Source organism: Myzus persicae, unplaced genomic scaffold, assembly GCF_001856785.1.
Source record: "Myzus persicae strain clone G006 unplaced genomic scaffold, MPER_G0061.0, whole genome shotgun sequence".
Lineage (NCBI taxonomy): Eukaryota > Metazoa > Arthropoda > Insecta > Hemiptera > Aphididae > Myzus > Myzus persicae.
This window is the reverse complement of record NW_019103966.1, coordinates 113,225-130,819: the sequence shown is the minus strand read 5'-3', so window position 1 is coordinate 130,819 and position 17,595 is coordinate 113,225. Positions and strand designations below refer to the sequence as shown.

The following is a 17,595-nucleotide window of genomic DNA, read 5'->3' as shown; positions in this document are numbered from 1 at the left end:
TGTTTATTTTGCTCGGAAACATTCTTTTACAGCTCTGTGTTATAGTGTGGAAGACTAGGTCAAAGTATAGCGTACGTACCGCCGCTGCTTGTACTGCTGCAGGTTTTACCAATTATTTGTTTTATGGGAAAACTTAAAACTTTGATGTACATTTTTCCTAAAAAAAATCTCTATTATATGTGTCTAGTGCCATAAAAACTGTATAGGTTGTTTCCGTTGTTCGCTCGTATACGTTTTACGCGTAGGTAGTAAAATCTCCAGTGTATAGTGCGACAGTCGTAAAAGAAAACCAATAAGAATAATATAGGAACCATCTCGACGATAAAAATATCCAACAACCCATTAGTGCTGTAGTTGCATTCAATGGCAGGACTTAGTTTAAATGTTCCTGCGGATTATTGTAGTTATATATATATATATATTAAAAGTTGTATAGTTGTGTAGTCCAAACGTCGTATAAACTCTATATTATAGAACGAAAATGTAAGTAGGTAATGGTTTTGAGTGTACTAACACTGTAGAAGTTACACAAACTTGGTATATTTATTATATAAAGTATGTTTAATTACGTAATTGTAATATTATATTTAAAAAAAAAAAAAATTAAAATGCTGCCGGTGGATAAGTTTGGAATATAAAATCTTATGTTTTATTCGCTGCCTACCAGCTGAAAACGCACTATACGTAAACAATTATTCAAGCACAAGCGTTTTTATTCATCTACGACTGAATAAGGAGTGATACATAATTTATAATAATTGCGTTCAGAAAGTAATTAAACTCGGAGGTTGTGGGTTAGCAATATTATATAAAAAAAGTTTTAAAATGTTAAGTGCTTGTAAGTCGTAATTGAAGTATTATGTATGAATTAATATTTTCCAAGTGTGCAGTTAAATATCAATACAGACGAATTTAATATACTAATAGGTATTTTAGTATTTATCATAAAATTGTGATAAAAGTTTGTAACCTCAAAATAATGAATATTATACGGCATAATACAATTATTGCCTATCACGAACTTAATAAAATACGAACTAACAGCCAAAAAACCGCAATTAATATAACATTTAACATTTAAAACGCATTAACTCGTCCATGCATATTAATAAAAAGCATTGTTATTGACTTATTATGTACGTATAAGCGATCCAAAGCTAAGGCTATCACACTCATTGTTCTGAGATTTGATAAAAGGTAGGTATCCGAGGATGCACCCGAGGATGTTGACCTTGAAATCAAATTTTTATATTTTGTGTTTTAAAGAATGGCTCACACCGGGATTTGTTGGATCACGAAAAACAAATATTTTTTGTTTTTAAGGTTGTCATTGGTGACAGAAAATAAAATATTTATTATTAGATTGGTATAATTTAAGACTTGTAATTTATATTTAGTCAAAACCATCCTAATTACTATGTTAAAAATATATGTATAGTTTACATTCACGGAGTTTACGACAGGATAAATTCGCACTGACAATATTTAATTTTTACGGTAAATTCCATGTAGGATAAGCTATAATTAATAAACATTGTATATCTGCTATACTATAAATTCAAAGTCCTAAAACGGATGACCCTTATGCAAATCGACTATTTTCGATCGATTTTTATAAAGTTTTTCCAAATAAATTCAGCAAGAATCGTAGTGTGATTGGTAACTTTTAATTACTCACTTTTCAGCTCATTTTTGTTGACTCACAAATACTATCTTGTTTGATTGGGGGTGTAGCGATAAATGTATTGATTTTACAGATTTATAACAATGCGTGTTTTTTTGCAGGAAAAGTATAGAAGAAAAAATTATCTGGTTCTCAACTTTGAGGGTAGCTTTTAATGGAAAATGGTATCTAGCTAGTACTTTTGAGAGGAAAAATTTAACTTTCCATTAATTTACAAAATAATCGGGAAAAACCAAAAAAAAAAGAAAACGAAAAACTAAGGAAATGTAGAAATTTTTAGTATTTAAGCAAAACCAGTTCTTGACGAAATCGATTTTGTTATTTTGTATACAATACTTGGCATTTTCTTTGTATTTACATGACATAACGTTCAATAACATTTTGACGCTTTTGAGATATTCATAGACATTTTTGATTTATATTATCTATACATGTCCATAAAAATGTTTTGCTGGGACAAAATAAAATTGAAATTTTAATAAAAATCAGTTCATGTAATATTGTAATGTATAATGAATTATTACTTGAATAAAAAAAATGAGTGTAATTTCAAAAATATTTTTTATGTGCGTCTGAAATTTAAATTTTGACGAAATTGGATATTTATTTGTAAAATGACGACTTATAATCAAACGTTTTTCGTATTTTATCATAATTCAAAAAACAAATAATCCCATATATTTGAATTGTTCACTATATGTACGTATGAATCTCATCTTTCTATACATGGCGTAATTTTCAAAATATTTTGTCTAATTTTGAGCTATTCATAGACATTTTACATAACCTAACCATTTTTTAACTTAACCAATATTTTATCTTTTGAATCCAAATTTAGCACATCCATTACGGTGCCTATACAATATGAGGTTGGTACACTCGACTCCTACGAGTCCTAGTTACCTACTGTGTAACAGAGTGGTTAGTATTTTCCCCTTTTTTTTATATACTGATACAGAAAATAAAATGATTTTATACTTGGAAAAAAAACCCAAATAAATGTGTTAAAAATCTGCAGAGTAGCTTACATTTAACGCAGTTTAAGAAGGGGTAAATCCACCGGAATTATTTAATTTGTCACGGGCATCTCCGTACAGGGTCAGCTAGTCATTATAGTATAATACAAAGATTTAGTTTTCGATCTTGCAAAACTATACGTGTATTACGATAAAATGCAAATGTAAGCAACAAAAATATTTTTTGTAGTTCAGAATGCCATGCATCTATAATATGTGCAGCAACTATTATTAGTATACAAATTTAATTCAATTATTTCAACTACTTTAATGTAAATAAATAAAATACCTGTTAAAATATACTTCCCTCAAACCTTTTTTTGTAATTTTACTATCGAATGAACAAATATTGTTAAATTATATAGTTGCTCTTGGTATATTTTATTTGATAAAGAAGAAGAACAGACGAAGTACCTAGATCCCCAAGTTCATGTTAAACTTCTTTATACTATTATATTTATACATATTTCTTACATCGTTAGGACGTTAATCGGGTGTGATATTTATGTTAAGTAATTTGATAATGTTGTAATATTTACAGAGTGAAATTATTAAATGTTGTTAATTTATTTACTAAGACCTGCGCACCGTGGTCAGATTCCCACTACAGTGGTCGACCGGTCTATGTCTCGCAATATTATACATATGCATATGAAGTAAACTATACATTATAATAATTTATATAATTATATTTCAGTGTGCTTCAAGTGAAAACGGCCTGAGCACATCACCGGGAATTTGATGGGTAAGTGATGGTTTTGTTCTTCGACGATATTCTTACAGATCGTAATCAATCATGATGTATTAAATAAAAACTAAGTTATAAATTAAAATTCATGTAGCTTTATATATACTCGTATATCTAATAAATTTAAAATTCTATGATTAATTCAAACTCCAAAATAGTTCGAATTCCAAAGAAATGTACAAACTCCAAACTGATTTAAGTGTTAAAATCAATGCGACTTAAATTAAATTAAAACTTGAATAGTATTAAATTATTTTTTTGGCTTGAAATAAAACTAAAAAGTTTCATTTGACATTGAATTCAAAAGTTCGATTCTGGTTTAGTTCGGTATTAAACAAAATGTTTAGTACCTACGGCTTCGGGTTGAGTTCGACATCACACCGAACTATTCGGTTCATAGACTATATTTTTGAAATTGATCCATCTCAATAAAATCAATTTACATTATGAAATATTTAAATGATAAGATAATAATATTTCATTTATGGAAAAATATCCAAACATTAAACAGTACTTAATACTGTTAATAGTAATTTATAAAATATAACAGCAATAATTGATACAGACAAATTATTTTTATTTTATCTCTTTCATTATTATATTTGTATACCTTTGTTATAAGTTTAAGACACATTTAAATTTATGGCATACTGGCATATAATATATACAAATTAATTAATCTACAAAAACTAAAAATTAAGAACTATTAATTATTACCTGTCATTTAGGCTCTTTATAAGTAATTGACAGCTGAGGCCCTAGTGGCGTAATTAGGAATTTGGTTTGGGGGGGGGGGATTATACGTTTTAGCAAAATCTGTACACCTCACACAGTAATCTACCTCCACCAGAACAAAAAAAAAAACAATTTAATATAAAATTATATATTTTATATCTATTATACAATATATACTTTAAGTGCTACGATATTTAGGTAGCTTGAATAATTTTACAAAACTAGATCCAATTTCTTTGGTTTTTTAGCTATATCATCTAATACACCTTCAGGATTAACCTTAATGTCTCTATGTACCGCCAACATACTTCACCCGTTAAACCTATCCTGAAAATGATTTAAATTGTTAGTATCATTAATTTGAAATATAATTCAAACTTTAAGAGTTACTTACTTCAGTCATAGTAATCCTATAGGTATGTTTTAACTCTTTTTAGATCTAAGAACATACGTTCAGGAGTAGTAGTAGATATACGGTAGTGAACACAATATTTTTAATAATAAATAAATGTTATTGTGTATATCTCTTTGTTGCATTCTGTAAGTGCATCAATCCCAGTTTTAGGTAGGTACACAGCTAGTTACTGTTCAGGATTCCATTGTGCATTGCCACGAGAGCAGGCACGGATCCAGAGCAAAGATCTGGGGGAGGGGGGGCACAATATTGTCAATTTAAAATTATAATATTGGAATCGCTGTCTTACATGAACTAAGTTAGTACTATCTTAGTTTCTGCACCCCAGGACGATACGTATAATAATATATTATAATATCAGACATATAAGTAATTTTAAATAGATATAGTAATATCAGGATGTGTAAAATTACTAAAAAATTTGAGAAATAATATGTATTGGGGGAGGGGAGAGGGACGGGCCCCTAGGCCCCCCTCCCTGGGCGCGAGTGTGTATACTTATTGTTGTATACTTGTCTATGAGCGTATGTGCTCTCGATAACGGAAATACAAGTATACAAACGGTCGGACTTACTTAGGCCGCGTTGAAGTATCATAAAATAATATAATTGAATTTAATCTGCCACAAGTTTAAACTCACAAGCATAATACATCTAATTCATTTTAGGTAAATTTAAACTACAATTTATTAATTGGAAGTAAAAAAAAATTGTTTGCTTCGAAAATGAGAGTTTAGTTTGAATGGTCATTATTCATTACATTACCAATATATACATCAAATGTTAGCTGTAAAAAAAAAATTTGGAGGGGGGATCTATCCCCGAATCCCCCCCCCCCCTATTTACGTCCCTAGAGGCCCATAGTATCCAGTCCGACCCTAAGATCAAATTAAAGTTATAATAAGTTAAAATAACTTGACCAATTTCAAAAACAACTAGACGGTATATTAAATGTAAAAAAAAATGAATAAATATTAATGTCATGGCGAGGTGTAACCTAAATCTTTTAAATATCTGAACTCCAAGGTTTACAATTAAATTAAATTATTATATCATATTAAATTATTCACATTACATAAGATGATATAATATGTATTCAGTGTAAAAGTATTACATACATATTTTTACGTCAATACACAAAGAAATAGGTAGGTATGGTATGTTAATATGTTATATATACTAAACAACCTATACATATTGTGAATCAATAGATTACAGGATTTTAGGTGCCACATTTTTAATTTAATTTAAAAATAAATCATGTAATTACATGCTATCAGTGCCATAACTGAGTAAAAAACTAGGGGGGGGGGTCTAAATATCTTAATCATCAAAGTCAAACCCATAACCTAACTGTTTATTTTTACTCAGGTCTTAAAATTCATTTTATGACTTAAAAACAAACCATAAGTAACGGCGTACCTATATCATAAAAATATAAAATAATATTAAGTACCTACCTACATAAGAGTTTATGATAAGGTGCTATAACTTATTTGAAAAAAATTATGTGATGAAAATCCTGTAATGGTGTAATCAATCATAATTTGTGAAATACTATTATTGAGTTATTTTTGTAACCCTGATAATGAGATTATGTTGACAATACGTCAACATGATATTATAAGACAGGAGAAACGTGAAATAAATTAACTATTATGTGTAATCATTTTGGGAAAAAATATTTTTCTCTTATACAATATGTAAGTACCTATCTAGAATGTTAAATACTTAAATGTACTTTTGCATACACTTTTTTTATTTTAGAAGATTTTTAAGATTTCTGTAGCTGGCAAATCTGGGAGGCGTCAAAATAATACCTTTCCTATTCCCCCTCCACACAATTACGCCACTGCATACGTCTGTATTATGTATGGTCACTTATGGACAGTTATGGTCTGTATATACATATTATCATTTTATTATATAACTGAAAATAAACATCATAGGCACATCATATCACAGATAATTTTACTGCACTGTACAAAAGTATGATAAGTACCTGCGAAAGAAAAAGCATAAAATATAAAATATTTATATATTATATAAATAAACCAAAACAATGGATAATAGGTGATACGTCGCTATACAAAGTTTTACACTTTTTCAAACGTTCATAACTCTAACACATAACATAAATTACTAATAAGTAATAAGTGATGTCTGAATTTTGAAATCTTTACACAAAATCATAACTATAATATTATAGAATACAATTTAATAGGTGTTGCTATTTATTGTCGCGAAGCAATTAATTGTTTAAAATCATATTTAAACAAAAACTAATTAGAAAAAAAGTTATTTACGAGAATAATCAGTAGAGAATGTATATTATCCAACTTAACGTTAATTTCAACCGAAACAACTGAAATTATAGTAATATATATTTCTAATATTAGAAATAATAGTTTATACTTATTATTAATAACATATAAATTACAAATCATACATTAAATCAAAATAACTTTTCAAATATCTATAATAGTTATTGTCAAACCGATTTTTATTTGTGATGACCGATAACGGGTTAAACGAGTTATGTCTTAATGAGAGATGTTAAAACAATTTATAAATAAATATCAAAAAGAAAATAATCTGGTAGACCTATTATCTTACATTCTGCAGTGTAAAAAAATCATACACAAACAACGTTATATTGGTTTTACAAAATTATATAGCGACGACCGGTCTATAGTCCGGTCTGTTACACAATTTTGAAAAATTTAAGTTTTGTCACATTTTAATTTTCTTACACAGTTTAAGTTTCAATAGCTCGCCGCTAATTCAATAAAATATTTGTGCTACATTATCATATGACTATATCTATATGCAATTATAATGGTTAGATTAGGTTAGCTAACTGGTAGTGTAAACACACCTCATACATTAACTATTGACCTTATGTATTCAGTCGTATAAATATTTTTTTGGTAAAATTTTTATATTGTTTTCAATTTAATGACGATTTCATCGACTTAATTGATGGAAATTTACAAGACAGTTTTTGAGTATGGGCAAGGTCGTAGCCAGAACAAACTTCTAGGACTTCACAAATTTTTTGTGGCATAGCTATATTAACTAAGTGAGCTTGATAAATTTCCAAAGTATTTCGTATTTCGAGAAACTAGTTGGAACCATAACTATATGCCTTACACACTCATTCGTCAATTTTTATATTAATAACATCTAATACGAACCAGAACTTTATGGTAAAATATTTTGTAGAAATCTGAGTCATATATAGGAAATAAAAAATAATACATGCATTTTTTGCATACATAGAGGAGGGTTTCAAAACCCAAAACACCTTTTGACTACGCCACTGCATGCAGATGTGGTGTCCTCTTATCTGTTTTTAATAAACTATTATATATCACAGAAAAAAATTGATTTAATTAAAAGAAACACGGTTACGTATGAATCCAATGAATAATGCAAAATAAAAAATCCATGAGATAGTAGTTGGACCTTCCCCCTCCTTTGGATTTTACCTTACGTATACCTACTACAGATTATAGAAACATAGTAAATGGTGAAATTTTGTAGTAAATCTTTATTCCAATCAAAAATAACTTTAGATGAAAGCGGAAAAAAAATATAATATAGAAAATTATAACGTTGTACTTATACAAATATTAATATATTTACGTGCATTTGCGGTATTTTATTTCAGACGATACGTCCATTACAACTTACTAACATTATACATGCTTAATACGACCATATAGGTTAGTCTAGTCGACGATTCCATCCTGTTTTATTAAAATATCTGACCGCCAATGATCCGGACTATAATATACTGCCATAACAGTTATGTGTTGACTAATCATTTTTTTTATCTCTCGGACAGCAATATAATAATACATCTTTTTTACTAGGACGACTTTGTGTGACGACGCGCACGCGTCGGCTATGAATAAAATAATGGGCCGCCGAACTGCAGACGACCCATTTGGTTGGTGCGCATGTCTCCTGACCAAGTTATTTCCTGCAGCAGAACTGCATGATACCTATGTACATATAGTATATTCAACCCAATATAGGCCATCATAATAGCCTCACAATAGATTTTCTATTGTATTAATAAGAGCCATACAGGGAAACTACGATGTGGCTAATATTTAGGTTTTTAGCATGCAAAATGTAAAATGTACAACAATTTCATATTTGATCAATAAGCTTGAAAATATAATGGAATATTATGTTCATCGCAAGTTGTACATGTAACAGGTTAAAATTCTACCGAAAACATATATATGGGTGTAATTTTTTTTGACGATCGTTTGAAGCTTCGAAATAAAATTTGTTGAAATTCACGAACACATTTTACCATTATTTTGTAGTTAAAATTTCATAACATTTTAATATCGAAAACTTGAAAATGTAATACAAGGTTCTGCTTAACATTTATGTATAACAGCAAATCAAAAGCATCGGATAAACATATTAAGTATAATTTTTATTTTTATAGACTTTTGAAGTTCAAATTTCAATGAAATTGGTTAAACAAAAAATTATGATATTTCCCCTAAAGATTAAGTTTTATTGTTGAAATTCACAAAGTATTAATTTTACAGAGACTTGAAAACCTTTTGTCATTAATTAGATTTATTTTAGATATATTATTATTATTTACTAATTTACTATGCTCAATTATATTTCAAAAATATTAATAACATATACTTATATTATAATGAATTTATTTACGGTACGCCTGCAATAGGTCGACATTGATTTTTAAGTTATTACTTTAACGGTTACCTAATTGTAACAACATAATTCCATATGTAGTTAGAAATAAATTAGGATATACATGATATAATATTATGATAATTATATTATTAATAATAACATGATATAATTTAAGAGGTTCATAGGCGTGCAGCAGAAGATTTAAGTGCATGTGCTACATTTGTTGGGCCGATTGATTGGCAGTGGATGTTAAAGTCGCTTAGTCACAATCGGTGACTGATCGACTTTCCGGGAAAATTCATTATTTAGAATAAGTAGATAAAATGGATCTGAATCCATTTCAGATTCTGAGCGTAGCAATGAATGCATTGTTTTTATTTAATCATCTTTTTTTCTGTCTGTCATCAACATTTGGGATTGTAAAAATGCTTCTACTTTCGAGATCTTTTCTGATAGAAAAATGAATATAGTTGGTGGCGTTCGGGAGGTCAAAATTAAAAATGTCCAGTAGTTTTTGAAAGAGTCAGGAAAAGCAAATTAAAAAAAATGATAGAAAAATGTTAATTTTTATACGCAAAACCAACTTTTGACAAAATTGATTTTATTTTGGCATAACTTACATTATTACTTAACCTATCATTGAAATTTTCACCAAATATTTACACTTGCACTTTTCATACATCATACATTTTTCAAAATATTTTGTTCCTTTTTGAGTTATTTATAGCCACGAGAAATTTATTTTTCTAACTTTGTAAAGTTATTTAATTTATTAAATTTGAATATTTATACAAGTTTGCTAGGACGCAAGCCGTCTCCGCTTAGAATCGATTTTCGAATGCAATGAAAATCATTGAATTCAAATCTAACACATTCATTACAATGACTGTTCGTCGTCAGTCGAAGCTCAAAAAATAACAACACTGTTGTTCAAAACTATTAACTTTGCAGGTTTCAATAATTCAATATAAAACTGCAGTAAAAAATGTACGTTTTTTTTTTGTGCATAGGGTGTCTTTTTTCCTGCATACCTTTAAGTATAATAATATAAAAATAAAGGCTATCTACTAAAAAAATGGGACAATGGGCCCGTTCGAATTTCTCATAAACTTATGACAAAGGGACATGATGCTTAAATAAAAGAGACTGTTTTGTTTTAAACGGGGAAATATAGGGTCATCCACTCATCCTAATTTACGCTCTTTTCTTATGGTCTTAGGCACTATTTAAAACGTGCATAACTCGAAAACATAACATAAATTACTAATAAGTGATGTCTGAATTTTAAAACCTTTACACAAATTATAACCATCTATATCATAAAATACAGCTTAATAGCTATTGCTATTTATCTCCATGAAGCAATTAATTGTTTGAAATTATACATAAAAAAAAACTAAATAGAAAAAAGTTATTTACGAGGATAATAAACACGTTTAATGCATACCTACCTTGCATAATAATAATATTATATAGTTTATGAATACAAAATGTTTAATATAAATACTCGGAAAGCGAAAAATTCGCTTTATCGTCATTTTCGTATATTATTACATTATTATATTATATATGCGATCTCGTTTTTGACATTAATTATACAACGTATCTTCAGTCCGCACTCTGTATATACATAAATGCACAATTAGATTTTGAGTTTCATATGCCCTATTTCACCGGGCCCCACTCGATGTGATCTAAATCTCTATGATACATAATATATTATTATATATACGAGCTCTTTTATCTTATTATTATATTATACAATATACGCGATTATTATTATTCTCTTATTATAGTCTCGACTTTTGTTTGAACGACACTTTATATACCATATACATACACTCTAACGTCTAAAACCAAAATACGTCTTTTGCTCTTCTTTATTCTTTAATCGCGTCTCACTGTCTCCTTGGCGCTGCTGGAGATTCTAACGTTCACTTCAAAATGGGTTTTCAAAAAAAAGAGTCAGTACAAGTCACACACAAATATGAATTTTGCACTACTCGCATATTTATAATGTTTGTATTATGAACGAAATTATGTGTAACCGAACATGCGCATGTATAAGTGTTTAGTGTGTACAGTGTGAAAGTGTGATTCGCAGCCTGCAAACATACCCGTCCCCAATGTTTTCTTTTGTAGATAATGGATTTGAATCTTGATTTTTAAATTAAAAAACTAAAAAAAAATGTTTGAATATTAAAAAAAATGTATGTAGTCATTCAAAAAAGTTAAAAAAATTATAACGATAAAGAATTTTGAAAATAAAATGTTTTTTTATAAATTTTTGTTTACTACGAGGTAAAATTATATGAAAAAATATTTTCAAAAAAGTTGTAACTTTTCAAAACAATGAATTTATAAATAGGTATAAGGTCTATGATGTATACACTTGATCAATGGATCACCCTGTATACAAATACTCATAAAGTGATAACAAGAAGTCTTAAACTCTTACTATCCGGAAATATATGCATAAATAATTTGAATTGATTTGAGTGAAATTTAATTAGAAGATGAAAGGACTATTAAAATTAAATTAAAAGTAGTTATTCTTTTAATATTTTTCAAAGTTTTAAAAAAAAATTAATTTCATTCGACATGGTACTATAATTATATGACGTGACAATGTGATATGAACGCATCAAACAATGAGTTAGGTACATATAATGTTGTTAATTTTTTTATAGTTTTTCATAATGCTAAAACGTGTCATAATAATATATTATTATTATTTATTACTATTGGGTTCGAAATTAATTTATATACAAATATAAAATTGTACTACCTACTAGGTAAGTATTATTTAATATATTAAGTATATTATTGTTTAAATTGAAATGAAGCTTATTGCTCTAATTATTATGCCATTATATAATGCAAAACATACTCTGTATAAAACCAGATGCCTGTTCAGTGTTTACTAATTTAAATCATGTAGCATAATTTTAAGTTAACTTCATATCTTCGTTGAGTTCGGTACGTGCGCGTTCGTTTGTTGTGCCACTTACTAGTATACATACTTACTACTTAGTTACGATTGTCGATATAAATAGGTATTTATTTATCGTCAGGATAGTTACTGAACATAAGTGAATAGTTGTACATAGAAATATGGAAATATGGAATTATAATTTATTGTTGTATTGAAATAAGTTTGATAGGGAATTCAATACTCTCGCAGAGTGAGCTTTCCTAACTTGTTTACATAATAATGTTAGAATGGTATAATATATTGACGATTATGATGTTTAAAAATATTATAATTAATATAATAATAATGATTTCTTCCGTTCAGAGCAATAATAAATTCATCTTTGTTCTTTATCTATATCAATACTTTGTACAAAATGTTGACTTATAATATTATGTTGGTAGCTTAAGGAGAATTGTTGCTCAATAGGTCAATACTTAAGTGTGTCTTATTAGTTATTTCTTAGTTGACGAAAAATTAATAAATTAAACCGTTTTTACTGTCAATAAATAAAATCGGTATATACAGAGGTATTCGTCAAAACTTATCTATGCACATCTCCGTTTTTTCCCTGTTAGTTTTGTTCATTAGTTTAAATTCCATTATTTTTGGAATTTTTAAGTATAGTTTTTCTGGATAATTCATATTTTCAAGTACTTATATTTTTCATACCATTTAAGGTAGTACAAATATTTTTTTTTGAAAACAAACTATACATTTTTTTTAAAAACTGAAACATTAGAAAAGCGGACAAAATGTCAATGATTGAGAGTGATGTCCAGTATTTAGAGAATTCCCTGTATTTAAAACAAATTTGTGGGGAGGGTTTCATATCCTCCTTCAGTTTATTTTTGTCATATGAAGTATATGATAAAGGCATGAAAGCTTACTTTCAGATTTACAAAGTGGTCTGAGAATAGTCAAAAAAAAATGCATATCCCTCTCCCCATTTAAAAAAAAGCTGAGTACTCCATTGATTTAATATATGCCTATTACCTTATATACTACATCCTCGTATACATTCAAAAATTCAGAATTCGAATAAACTCATTATTAAAAGATAAAATAGTGGGATAATCATGCACTGTGAAACACCCCGTAAACAGAATATATTATTATTATCGTGCGGTATCTTAAAAAAAAAATATATTTATGCGCATAATTTTACTGTTACGCGGAAGACACGCTATAGTAGTATTTTTTTTACTCCGAAATGCTTTAGTCATTTATAATATAACTTTAATAGGCAACTTTTTATTTAATTTATTATGTGATATTATTATACATCTAAACCAAAAGCATAAAAATAATTGCGACTTACGAGTCTGCTGCATACAAAAGTAAGTAGGTACCCTACCTAAAACATATTCGAATACTATAATACCTACAAATGAGTCTGTATAAGTGTTTCGCGTTGGTCTTTATACACTTGAAAACGTTTGAAATTATTATTATTATTATTATTATTATTATTATTATTATTATTATTCTAAGCTCAGTAAAAGGATAATGTCCCGCATTTAAGTTAACACTGCAAACGCCATAAACGCAAAGCGGATTTTAAAGCCTTTTAGTATACACATAATAATATTATATTATATAGCATCAGGTGGTCAATTACCCCCTGAGCTACAACAATTACATTATTATATTTACGCAACAGGCGGCCCTCGAGAAACGAGAGGATTGATCGATTTCATCCTGAAACAGTCGTCTGCGTAATATTATATTATTATATTATTATTATAACCGGTGTGTTTGTCTATTTGATTTTCCCGTTACAACCTTAAAATCAAATAAAGATTATTACTTATTGCTATTTCGGTCTCGGAGCAAACATTTTACGTCCGAAGACTCTTATTTAACGATTGATAATTTAATGTTAAATATAATCTAATTCCAAAAATAATTATTTGTATAAAGTTAAAAGACTAAATTACAAATGTATAATATCGTCACATTTTTAACAAAAAAAAAAAGAAGAAGAAAAAACTGAAAATCTGCCTTTTTATGGTTTTTAATATATTTTCGAAAAAGATTGATGCAGATAATAATATAAATACTTTTTTGCATACAACATTGTATAAAAATAAATGTTCTATTTTATAACAATACCAACAATTAATAACATCTGAAACGATAAAGAACTGGATTGGGATTGTTGAGGTTAAGCGCATACTTGGATTTATATTTTATATGATATAGGTACATGGTATACATTATTGAATTTTATTTTAATTTTATTTACCTACATTCTCCACCAGAAGAATTTGACAATATTTATTGTGTGTAATGGTACTCGGTATCGGTTTATATACTACAATATTATGTAATTCAACATGTTTAACCATACCTGAAGCGGAATCATTACATTTTGAATTCAAGCACTGCTGAAACGAGAACAGAATCGCTAAACGTTTTTCCCAAGAACAGGAACCGGTAATGATAAATCAAAAAGTTTCAAATGACCCTGTACGGTCCATATCGTGATGCATAATATTTTGAGGTACAACATTTTTTAAACCGAAATCTTCGTACAATATTACAGGATTTATTATAACACAACGTACCTACTATGATTTACTTGACTTTTTCGACTTAGTTATAATAATTGTGAAATGTTTATGATTTCTAATCGTAAAAATGATTAAATTTTTGTAAGTTAACGAAACGTTTTATATTCTTTGTTTATAGGATGTCTATACCAGAGACCGGTGAACAGAGCATGCCAAGGGTCACCGGCAATAAACATTGAATAAATTAAAATAATAATTATTATTCAAGATTTATTAAAATATATATATTATCACGTCAGTCATGTTATATTTTCGGACAATTATCGAAAATAAAATGGTATCGGTCGAACTGACAACGTCCATTCTACAGCATAGTTCAAGCCCAGAATACGTTCATCATAAAAGAATAAGCTCAACAACAGACTTCATCATCATCTCAAGAACGTATATGACTTCAACAGATGGAGAACATTTAGATCAGAATATTCAAGATAATAGGTATAGTTATTAATTATTTGAGATTTATCAAAGTAGATATGTATTGTTAAAAAATATTTGTCGAGTAATTATCACAACTTTCAGCTGGTCCAAACAGCAGTGGGCTGCAACTACCGAGGCATCGACTTATAATTTATTTAATTATTTTTGTTCTTATTTACAAACTTTTAAAGTTGTAATAGATTATAAATTGATGATAAATTGTTAATATTATAAGTACCTAAGTTAGGTACATTTTTCACTGTGAATATATAAAAATATTTGTATTTTCAATTATTTATTCCAAAGCAGAATATTGTTTGGAGTACTTCAATACATACAATCGAATTTTGAACGAGTATAAGAGACAATTATTTAAAGTTTGGATGAGCGGAGTTTAATGGTACAGGAAAATGTTGGTAAACTACTCTGCTTACCAAATAGTATTCTGTTTCGGAATATGAAATTACAATTGTATCTATGTTATCGTTCAAAAGAATGAAGCACTTATAAAATAATAACCATAAAAATAGTTTAGAATATATTTTTCCGGTAAATATTGTATTTTGACAACTTAAAATTATATAAGAGAAATATTTTCAAAAACATAAGCGTTTTCTGAAATAACGAGTATCTTACGTTAAATGGATCACTCCGTATACTTGTACTTTACTTCGTACGCGTGTTGTGGTTTATATCATAAAAGTGAATTTGTTGATGATATTTACTAGTGAGAAAATTAAACAAGGTGCTCAAAACGTGATGTAAAATAACGTTGAACCGTGAATGTATATAGCGAGTGTTTATTCAAAATGTCGGATATTGTAATGGTAAGTTCGTATGTATGCTCTGTATGAATAGTTAAGAGTTCGAATTAATTGCACCGCCCGTATTATATATTATACAGGTATAAGACGGAGAAGGTGATTTTCTACGATAACTACTAAACTGTGTTCGTGTATAGTTTCTTGTATCTATGCATTTTATGTATAGAGTGGTTCTCCGACTGCTCATCCCCATTTTTACCTTTAATACATATTTATTCGAAATTTAATTTTTGGAATTTTTAAGTACCCTCCAACTTGGAAGTTTCTAAATTATTGAACGTTGTTTAATCGAACTTTGACGGTTTAAAAATTATAAAAATTACTAATCTATCTAAACAATAACAATTTGTAATTTGTAAAAATTCTCAAAGTATAATAAGTATAATATATATATATAGGTGTGCTAGATTAGGTATTATCTATTACTAATAATAACCCATTATCTTATTACCTATTTTATATTTGTATGAAACTATTTTTAAAGACAATTATTCAAAGTACCTATACACACATTTCAATAACTCAGAAAATATACTAGTTCAGATTTTAAATATACAATATACATATCATTTTTTTTTTAATAATATCATCACAGAATACAAAATTACAAAAGCCTTATAAAATAAATCCGAATGTTTGAAAATATCTACTTTAAGTAGGTATATTAAAGTTACAAAAATATTAAGAATTTTAATTAATTAATTAATAAAGCGAAATGGGATTGAGCAAATGGTCATGCTTGGGAAAATCACACTGTACAATTTGTCGACAGACAAAATATATTAGAATACCTATAAATTATACAGGACATGGGGACATAGTGCCATTTCGTTCGGAAATTTAAAAACTTTTACAATTATTATTGTCTCGTGTAATTGGGGTGTAAATAATATGACACCCTTAAGTCAACAATATTTCATAACGCGTAGGTCGCACATTATCGTACTGTATAATATAATATTATGTACAGAGTGCGCTGCACAGTGTTTTCTCACTGCGTTTTACATATTTTGTAAGGTTGCACGGTAGTTCAATTCTTCACTGTATAATATTATATTCACTGGCGTAGAGTGAAATTTGGCAGCCCTAGGGTCTATGGCATGCGAAGGTCCTCTGAAACGCAAAAATTGATTCATTAAATAGTGCGATTTTACTATAGGTACTATATGACAATTTTAAATGTTGATGGATTTATATAAATTGCTGATATGTTCAAACCACTAAGGCCTCATGAATTCAAAATCTATTATAAACTATAATGCACATATTATTATGCTTAGTGCACGCACAAGCTTATAATTCATTCAAAAACTATACAAGTTCGAATTTAGATTTAGATTTTTTTTAATCAAAATTTTCAGGTAAAAAAACACTAAACAATATACAGTATAGAGAAGGGGAGTTCTGATTTGAAAAAACAGAAGTTTAAATCTCCACAGGGCGTTCATTTAGTAATTTAGTGGTATATTAATAACTCGTAAATTAAAAAATATGGACTAAGTAAATTTCAAA

General features: G+C 28.1%; 1 long non-coding RNA gene across 1 annotated transcript; it reads left to right on the top strand.

Annotated features, from left to right (window-relative positions):
* Positions 1–3,218: 3,218 nt before the first annotated feature.
* Positions 3,219–15,420, top strand: LOC111036992. The gene is made up of 3 exons (XR_002604835.1): positions 3,219–3,445; positions 14,958–15,277; positions 15,362–15,420. It is a non-coding gene; the product is annotated as an uncharacterized LOC111036992 (long non-coding RNA).
* Positions 15,421–17,595: the final 2,175 nt, after the last annotated feature.